This window comes from Lepidochelys kempii, chromosome 13 (assembly GCF_965140285.1).
Source record: "Lepidochelys kempii isolate rLepKem1 chromosome 13, rLepKem1.hap1, whole genome shotgun sequence".
Taxonomy (NCBI): domain Eukaryota; kingdom Metazoa; phylum Chordata; order Testudines; family Cheloniidae; genus Lepidochelys; species Lepidochelys kempii.
The window spans coordinates 26,930,412-26,940,310 of record NC_136392.1 but is presented as its reverse complement, the minus strand read 5'-3'; positions in this window follow the sequence as shown (position 1 = coordinate 26,940,310).

The following is a 9,899-nucleotide window of genomic DNA, read 5'->3' as shown; positions in this document are numbered from 1 at the left end:
CTGGTGTGCGTGACCTATCAGGTGTAATTCACAGCACTGGTGTGCGTGACCTATCAGGTGTAATTCACAGCACTACACAGAAAGGAATCCCTCCACTGAAAACAAAAGACAGGAAAACAATCATAGCCAACAGCAATAGCTAAATCCTCAGTCATTACACAATACTGGTACCCCATGCTCCTGACATACTGGTCTCTATGATATCTAGGGTAAGTACAATGAACCATACTCTCGGTCCAGCATATTCCCCCTACCCAACACAATCTCTTTCCAATTCCCACCATATCATGAACAAAAACATTCACCAACATCCTCCTACTCCTTCTCTCATTTGCCCCAAGCATGCTGCGAAAGGTGTCTTGACCTATAGTCTGGGCTCCTCCCCAACCCTCAAAGAGAAGTCAGACAAACTCAACCCATATTAAACTTGGATGTGCCTCCACGACTTCCTCTTTTTCTCCAGGCAGCTCTTTATTTCCGCATACCTCAGCGACTTCCAGATTGTGTGTGTGAAATTCTCCAGAGAAGCCCCTGTAAGGGGGTTCATCTGAAATACCGCCTCACACCTTGTCTTCCAGAGGAAGGTACATGGGAGCATGTTGATGAGAGAGGTTCCCCCCAACCATTGCCCATATGCTTGGCTCTTGTCCTAACTTAACTAGCACTTTCAGTACCTTCACTAATCCCACCCTCACCTTCTGAGCCCATGGGCATTCCTCCAGCAGATGCTTCCAAGTCTTCTGGACACCCTCTCCTCTTTATATTTAAAGGGAACCCTATGGGACCATAGAAGTCTCAAAGCCCCTGAAATGACTCATCTGGGCAACCATCCAACTGCAAGGGCTCATATACCTGAGCCTCCAACACCTGTTGATGCATCCCCCATATGGTCTGTCCTCCCTTCCCCCACCATGTCCATAAGGACTGGACTACTCCAAAAAGATGTTCAGAGAGTTGGTTCTGCTCATCTGACTTCTCCATCCTTGCCACAACTTCACAAGCTTCCCTTCCCACCTACCCCCCCCCCACACACACACACCCACCAGTGCTCCCCCAACCCCTCTGCTGACAGCACTGAACCCAGATTGGAATCCTACTCTGGGTAGGACCCTGCTGGTTACTCAGGATCTGCTGCATCCTTTGCAGATAAAAATGCAAATTCAAGGTTCTAGAAAACACCTCTGGGTGTCTCATCCCCAAGCTCCAGTGTTCCACCTCTTGACAGACCAGAGGCCCCTTACTGAATTTATGGGGACAAGAAACATCCAAAGAGGAAAAAGCAACCCATCACTTGGGCCGAGGGTGGGATGTACACTCTAGCCCAAGTGAAGGAAGAGCAGACATAGGTACTGAAGAATCATTTGCACTCTGTAGAATATGAAGGGTGCATGCCAGCTCCTTCATCACCCAATCCCCTGTTCCAGGATCATCCTTTCCCAATTCAGTCTCACAGTCGCTCCTTCCAAACAGGACTCTGTCCCCAAGATCTTCAATACACCTTCCTGCTGTCTACTCTGAGGCCCTTGCAAGGGGGGAATGCTGGACCATTGAACTCATCACCCAGCCATAATGCCTTACTCTTTGTCAAACTAGGCCTGACACTTGCTCATATCACCAGAGGCAAGTCCTCAACCTGTCATTCTCCTCATGATTCAGGACCATAACCGATGTATCATCTGCAAAAGCTACTACCTGAGGGAAACTGAGATGGCCTCGCCCCACCCCCCATCTCGACCACCCACTACCCGGGGATCCACTGAGAACACAGAGCAATGGGCTCAAAGGACAGCCCTGCCTCACCCCAGGCCTCAGCCAGATAGCCCTCCGCCCTAGCCGGCTAGCAACCAAAGGGTAGCTAACAGCCCCCTTGTAGGAGGTCTGCAGCCAGGCAAAGTGCTCAGGATCCTTTAGTGCTATAGCCACCCTACAGATACTCAAGCCACACTCAAAGGCTTTGTTTTGATCCAGGGAATACTCATACCCTTGCTAGGCCCCTGCCTCAATTACCTCCCGAAGACACCACAAATCAGCTAGCAGCTTACCCTAAAGTGCACTGGCCTAGGGCAAATGGATCAGTGTTAGGCTCTGCAGTTGCTCCAGAAGCAGAGTGCTTCCTTTAACTACACTATTTCCTTCTCCACCCAGAGCCTCCTTGTAAAGATTCAGACCCACCCCTGCAGCACCTCCTGCTGGTAGTCATCAGGAATTAGCTCATCCAGCCACCAGAGCACCCTCTGCAGGCCAGTGATCCACCTTACCACCAGCCCTCATGTCCCTCCCAGGACACAGTGCCACTTTCTCTGGGGTGTTGCCCCTCTGGCAGTACCCCCACTCTCAGGTTCTTGGTCTCCCCACCCAGGGGAACCCCCATCCTACCTCAGTCTGGGCTACTGCCAGTCCCCATTTAGCCCCTTGTATCAGAGGCAGACTGTAGTGTATACACCACTCATCACAGGCAAGGGGGTTTTGGATCTGCTGTCTCCACCTACCTTTGGGCTGGCCCTCTCCAACCTGCACCCTGAGGCTTTCCAGGCCAGAGCGCCCAACTCCACACCAATCTGGGTGTCCTACTCAGCACCTTGCAGCCAGGCCCTTCCCCCTCTACAACCAGAGGGAGACTGAGTGGGCTCCTGGCTCACAGCCTTTTATAGGGGCCAGCTGGGCCTGATTGAGCTGGCCACAGCTGCAGCTGCTCCCTTAATCAGCCTGGGCTTTTCCCCACAGCCCCAGCCCTTTCCCAGGCCTGGCCTCAGCCATGTCAGGGCTGGAGCAGGTAACCACCCTGTTCCACTCCTCTTTCTCCAGCAAGAGCAAATGGAACAAATGCCCACTTTTGTCAAAAAAGGGGGGTGTGGTGTGGAGGAACGTGTTGGGGTGCTAAAGGGAGGTGCCAGCTCCTTGCAGTGGGGGAGGGAGGGCTATTGCGGGAGACAGGCAGGGTTCTAGCAACAACCTCTTGTGGGAGGCGCAGGGGCGTTCCAGCGACCCCAGCCTTTTTGGGGAGGGGCAGGCAGGGTTTGAGTGAACAGCGATCCCAACCTTGTGTAAGGGCTCAGGCGAATGGCTTGGGCCAGCCCTGAGTAGGGAGGGGAAGGGGAGGGCTCGGGCCATGGGCCATGGTGACCTGTTTTGACTTTGGGAAATATGGTCACCCTAAGCAGAAGTCTGTAGTGTGGGGGTGGCCTTTATCTTTCATTTAGCAGGCATTGGGCATTTTCCCCAGTGCTTGCTGGCAGAGGACACCCTTGCAAAGGTTTTCTGTCACTCAACAGCCTTTCGCTGGCTTCGAACCACAGATAAAGTGCTCAGTCAGTGCTGATAAATCCACAGGTTCCAAACACTGTCACAGGACACATAAGTGTGATAGAAGTTGTTTTAAATCCACTCTCCATGCATCCCAACTCACAGCTAAGCTCTTGTTCTTTGTCCTGGGATAAGGTTCTGGCAGCCATAAGACGCCATTAATCTTCAATTGTACTAGGAAAATATATATATAATAAGGAACTTTAAACTTTGGTATAAATGTATGTGAAATCACAAAGCCTGGAAACCTGCAAACAGAGACCTTTTTTAACCCCTGGTCAACAAAAATCAAATGAACATTTGAAGCCTGGGGCCTCAGATGCAACCAATGTATCCTGAATGAGAGTAATGTCAAAAAAAATGCTTGGATTCAGAGCCAGCATGTCTACCCTCGCTGCACTGTTGATCCCACAGTTGCTTTCAGGCGGGAAGCTTTCAGGGGGAATCTTGTAGTCCGTTCATAGCAAGAGGTCTCCATCATCAGGTATGAATGTTGCGTGGTTCCCTGCTGTTGTTTAGTGAGTTGTTTAGTCAGATCGCTTTTCCCCAGGTTGTTGAAATTTGGACATACACCAGTTCACTGATCATCTGTCAATTAATATTTAAAGAAAAGATATACATTTGGGTAGCTATTATTTGGAAAGGAAAACTTAACTGCTGAGTGAATGAGTAGCCGTTCTGTCTTGGTGAGAGCAGAGGATGGGCAGTCAGGACTTCTGGGTTCTACTTCTGCCTCTGCCTCCAATTCTGTGTTATCTTGAACAAGCCATTTTGCAAAGGGATATTTCAAAGGGGTCTAAAGGAATTAGCTGCCCAAATCCCATTGAAAGTAAATAGGAATTCAGTGCCTAACTTGTAGGTTCCTTTGAAAACCCCAGCTTTAGTAATCAGAGAGAGGAAAAGACCATTTAAATTGTTGAGCCCCTCTCAGAAAGTTCACGATACAATCCCTGGAGAAATTATCAATCCAATATTAAACACTGCAATATTTCACTTTGATTGCTATTATATGTGTGATAAGTGTGGAGCTGCTATGCAGTAACAAAAGAATACTGCTCTGTTATAATGTAACGTATACCATATGTGACCTGATTATTGGGATAGTCACTGTATGGCTTTATTGGGTTATGGAGATGTTTACAGTATGCATATGTTGGTTTAATTTAATAGCAAACGGTTGGGAACCAAAATGAAACAGTGGCTCCAGATAAAACAACTACAGGACACTTCACTTAGGCCTTGTCTACACCGCCACTTTACAGCGCTACAACTTTCTCGCTCAGGGGTGTGAAAACACACACACACACCCCTGAGCGCTAAAAGTTTCAGCGCTGTAAAGTGCCAGTGTAGACAGTGCCCCAGCACTGGGAGCCACACTCCAAGTGCTGGGAGCTACTCCCCTTGTGGGGGTGGTTTTTTTACAGTGCTGGGAGAGCTCTCTCCCACCCAACGCTATGCCGCGACTACATAGCCAAGGCAGCACTTTAATGTTGCTAGTGAAGCACACCCTAAGAGACAATGCTTGAGCTATTAGCTCTGAGGTTATTACTGCCAGGCCCCAGCCAAGTTGCAAAACTTGTTTTGCCAGTGCTGGGAATGGATCACAAGGAGTACAAACAGCTAAAAAGTCTCCCCCTGCCTAGAGGTCAGGCAATTGTCAGGGAGCTGTTTGTGAGGAGCAGACCGACCTGCTTTGGGAACTGAAGAAGTTAGACCTTCCCAAGGCTTACTAACCCCTGGAACCTTAGGCAGAGTTGTGCATATACACCTTTTATTTAAAATAAAAAACAAGACTTTTTTCTCATGCTATGCTTTCTTCGTACTGTTAAGATGAAACAATACTTGGTTTTGGAAAGGCTCACTGGTCACTGTGAACACCACTGGTCATAAACTCCCAAAGGGAAGAACTGCAGGTACCAAATCCTCTCAGATAAGGGTAAGCATGGTGGATCCACAGAACCTTGCAGCCCAGGACCTATGTAAAAGTGGGAGAATTGCAGGATTTCACCTTGAATGAGGTGAAGATTCAGGGCCTGTCACTGAATGGGTATGCTCAGAGAAAGCAGAAGAGGGGACAGAGGTGTGGCAAGCTCCATATTACGACATTGAATTGTTAAGAATGTGTAACAGTTACAAATCAAAGAAGACAATCCAAATAAAAAATAAGAGTCCAGAGGCAAACAGAGACTGTAGGACAAAATTATGCACTGTACCAAGGCTTATGTAAATTACTAATCCTTGAATAAGGCTTCATAGACATAAAGGCAAACAAGCAAAAGGTAAGAAAACCAAGGATTAAATATTGCGCAGATATATACACATTTACTGGCTTGTTTCAAGACATGCCATTGATAGTGGCTCAGACTTAAATCATGATCAGTGCATTGTTAATCAGCTATCTCTAAAAATAAAGATCAAATATCATCTGATGTTGAAGTCATCTGCAAACTGCTCATTCAAGGGCTGCCTTGTCACTCTCAGCCCTGTATCAGCTTCCAATCCAAGGAGAAACATGAAAAATTCCATTATGGCTTGCAACAACCATTTCCTTGGTGGGTCCACAAGACAGCTTTAAGTTGATGAAGTACAAAATAAACAAAAAGAAGAGGAGTACTTTTGGCACCTTAGAGACTAACCAATTTATTTGAGCAAAGTGAGCTGTAGCTCACGAAAGCTTATGCTCAAATAAATTGGTTAGTCTCTAAGGTGCCACAAGTACTCCTTTTCTTTTTGCGAATACAGACTAACACAGCTGTTACTCTGAAACCTACAAAATAAACAGCTCACACTGAAGTGACAGGCTTGTTCCAAGTATAAAATTATTTTTGATGTGCACCTCTCTCCCAAAACTATATCTGTGTAAGGTAGCTCTATAGCATGTGTGACATTAAGAACAGCCTGAGGTCAGAGGGCAAGGGGCACCCAGATATCTGATGATGAATTGCAGCTGGCTTAACCAGTTCAAGTGTAGCCCAAATCTTCAATATCATGAAATGTATCTGACAACTGTCATGCAAGGTATCAATGGACAAATGTCTCACAGGTTATCAATATCATTGTGTAATGTAGGTGCAAGCGACTGATGCAAAGTTATGGACATCAACTGAAGTTACCATTTTTAAAATGTGTTTGCCAGCCCAGCAGGAGTTACCCCACCCTAGACAAAGGAAAATCGTCTCCCGCACCTGGGAGTTACTTCCAAAGTACTTTGAAAGACAATGAGAATGCATTTACATATCACATAAACAGACCCATCAAGCTAACAAGGGATGGAGGCAAACTTCACACCATCACAGCAGGGAGGAGAAAGACAATCACATTTCTAATATTCATTCAGTTGCACCGGCGGGGGAGCAGGAACTCAATGATTTGCATTTTAGCAGACAACCCCAGCAAAAAAATTCCTTCACTAGAAGACTCCATGTTGCCTTCCTCAAGGCTTGAATGAACTTTATCTAGGGGTAACCCTCAGAAGAATCCATTTCAGCGATTCATTGGAATATAAAGGAGGGGGCAAAGAAATCCCAAGTTATCTATCTTTCACCTAAGAAGACAAAGGCACCTGACCTCTGACTCTGGGGGACAGATCCTGACCCAGGAGTTCAGTCAACCATCTTGCAGGAAACATATGGTGTGGATTTTACCTTGAACCAAGTCTAGCTTGTAAAGTTTTAATTCCTGGAAAGCATTCTATCTTTATTTCTCTTGTAACCATTTCTGACTTTAATCCTTATTATACTTGCACTGACTTAAAATCTGTCTCTTTGGAATTAAATAAACTTGTTTTATTTTTAATCTGAACCAATCCAGTTCTGTGTATGAACTGCACTGTTTGGTAACTCCAGTTAAAGTTACAAAGTACTGAATTTTAACTCTTTAAAGGAGCAACAAACCTTAACATTCCTCCTATTGTCCAAGGACAGGGCTGGACATTTCAGAACACAAGTTTGGGGGAAATTCAGGGCTTGGAAGAGTGTCGGGTTGTCAAGATTCCTTCCTCACTCTGAACTCTAGGGTACAGTTCAAAGTTAACAAAAAACCTCCCCCCACCCATTTGAAAGGATCTTCTTCCCTTATTGGTCCTTTTGGTCAGGTGCCAACCAGCTTATTAACCCCTTATAGGATTTTATGCTACCCTTAGCTGTATGTTTATGACAAGAGTGCAACAGCATAAATAACCGTGTCCACATTTAATGAGAATGCCACATCCCTGACACATTTGGGCACCCATGAATGGCAAAAGAAGACTGGCGGGAGAACTCGAACGACAATCCTCAAATACGTTAAGGACAGTTATAAAGAGGACGGGGATCCATTGTTCTCCATGTTCACACAAGGTAGGACAAGAAGTAATGGGTTTAATTTGCAGCAAGTGAGATTTAGGTTAGACATTAGGGAAAATGTTTAAACTATAAGGGTAGTTAAGCTCTGGAACAGGCTTCCAAAAGAGGTTGTGGCATCCCCATCACTGGAGGATTTTAAGAACAGGTTGGAGAAAAAAACCTGTCAGGGATGGTCTAGGTTTACTTGGTCCTGCCTCAGTGCAGGGGGTTGGACTTGATGATTTCTCAATATCCCACCTAGTCTGATTCTATGATCTTGGCGGGCATCCCTTACCCAGAGATACTTACCGGAATATCATTAGTGAGCCTGGCTAACCATAAGAACATAAGAATGGCCATCCTGGGTCAGACCAAAGGTCCATCTAGCCCAGTATCCTGTCTTCTGACAGTGGCCAGTGCCAGGTGCCCCAGAGAGAATGAACAGAACAGGTAATCATCAAGTGATCCATCCCCTGATGCCCATTCCCAGCTTCTGGCAAACAGAGGCTAGGGACACCATCCCTGTCCATCCTGGCTAACAGCCAAACGTGTGCTCCCCTTTGGCAAGCAATGGGGATGAATCTAATGAGAGAATTACACCAACAAACCAACCAGAAAGCAGAGCAACTGCCAGTGACAGTGAATCTCCAGGAACCATACACATGAACGAGACAGTGCTGTGAAATAAATTATATTTAGCAACAGTCCCAGAGTCTGGGGCAGACACAACAAAGGGCTGCTCTCTGAAACAAAGGCAAGTGTCATCAGGAGATGGAACTGGAAGTGCATATAACAAAACTATCTTCCTGAGGGGCATTAGGATGGAAATGCTGGGTTTTCTTATAGCCTCAAGCCCACTGACTGCCCACTTAACACTTTCTGTCCTTGAGCACGACAGCTAGGAATGCCCCACCAGCATACTGTCAGGGCTCAGGGTTCAACAACAGGCAAAGGAGGGCCACAAAAGAAACTTGGGTGCAGTGAAAAGAGTCATGAGGTGCTCCTTCCTCTCTCCTCCTCCAGTCTGCGTCTGCCACTGATGCAGCATGTGGCTGCTTCTTCTCTGTGACTGCTGGGGACTGCAGCGATTAGGGATGCAGGTGGGATATGTGATAGGTAGGGCCCTAACAAATTCACAGGCCATTTTGGTCAATTTCATGGCCAGGCGTTTTTTAAATTAGTCATTTTCACATTTTCAGAGGTTTCCTGTCTCCCTTGCTCATGCCATGAAAGTTCAGCTCTTTGGCAATGAACCGGAGGGGCTGATTTCTGAATATAGGAGACCACAGTTGCCCACAGCCAGCTCAACAAGGAAAATAGCTTCAGTCTGGTCCCTAATGATAGACAGATAGCAGGGTATTTATGGGGAGGGATGGATAGATAGAGGCATAGGACTAATGCCTGCTGAGTGCCATTGTGACCAGGGTATCCCTGTTCTGATCATTTCGGTAACACCATTGCCAAGCATTTTGCAGCGGATCACTACACCCCCCAGCATCCAAGTAATTGGCTTACCTTGTTCTCTCCAGCCAGGGCCTGTCAGGCCTTGTCTACATAAAGGTGTTTGTGACACTGCCTCCCTGTTGCTCTTGCATGGGTGCGGTTGCACCAGAGCTGGTGGAAATGCTAGAATAGACTGGGCTCAGGTGTGCAATATCGACTCTGTTTGCTCCAGTTACCTGCGCATGTTTAATATTGCAACACCTTTGCTAAGCCTGGATATCTTGTCAGATAGAATTTCTCAACAGACTGGAAATGTACTCTTTGGAAACAAGCAGCTGAACTGACATTTTGAATGGGTTCTCAATGCTCTGGGAAGAAATCAGAGTCCGGTCCCCTATTTTTCCTCTCATGTTCTGATAGGCTGCGGGGGGAAGGCAGCAATTAACATACATGCTTAGAAAAAGTGATAATGCAGCAAGTTTGGGATTTGCCAGTAACTAGCTATACTTTCAAGGCCAGATTTTCAAGTGCTCAGCGTCCGTTTAGTCATTTAAACAGGAGCCGTAGTCTCGAAAGAGCTCAGCATACTGCTGTTGTTCTCAAAAGCACCCAGTACACAAGATGCACCCAAAGAAGTGATGAGCTTTTCTGAAAAGCTGGCCATTGACCTTGGTAATTAATCGGGAGCCGATGAGTCCTTCTAAAAATGCTGACCTTGGGGGTACAATCTGTCACCCTTACTTGTGTTGAGTAGCATCTTCCTCCACGAATTGCCCCAGTGTCTTAATTGCGTAGCAATGTTCTGCTCAATGCGAGCAAAGGTGTCCCAAG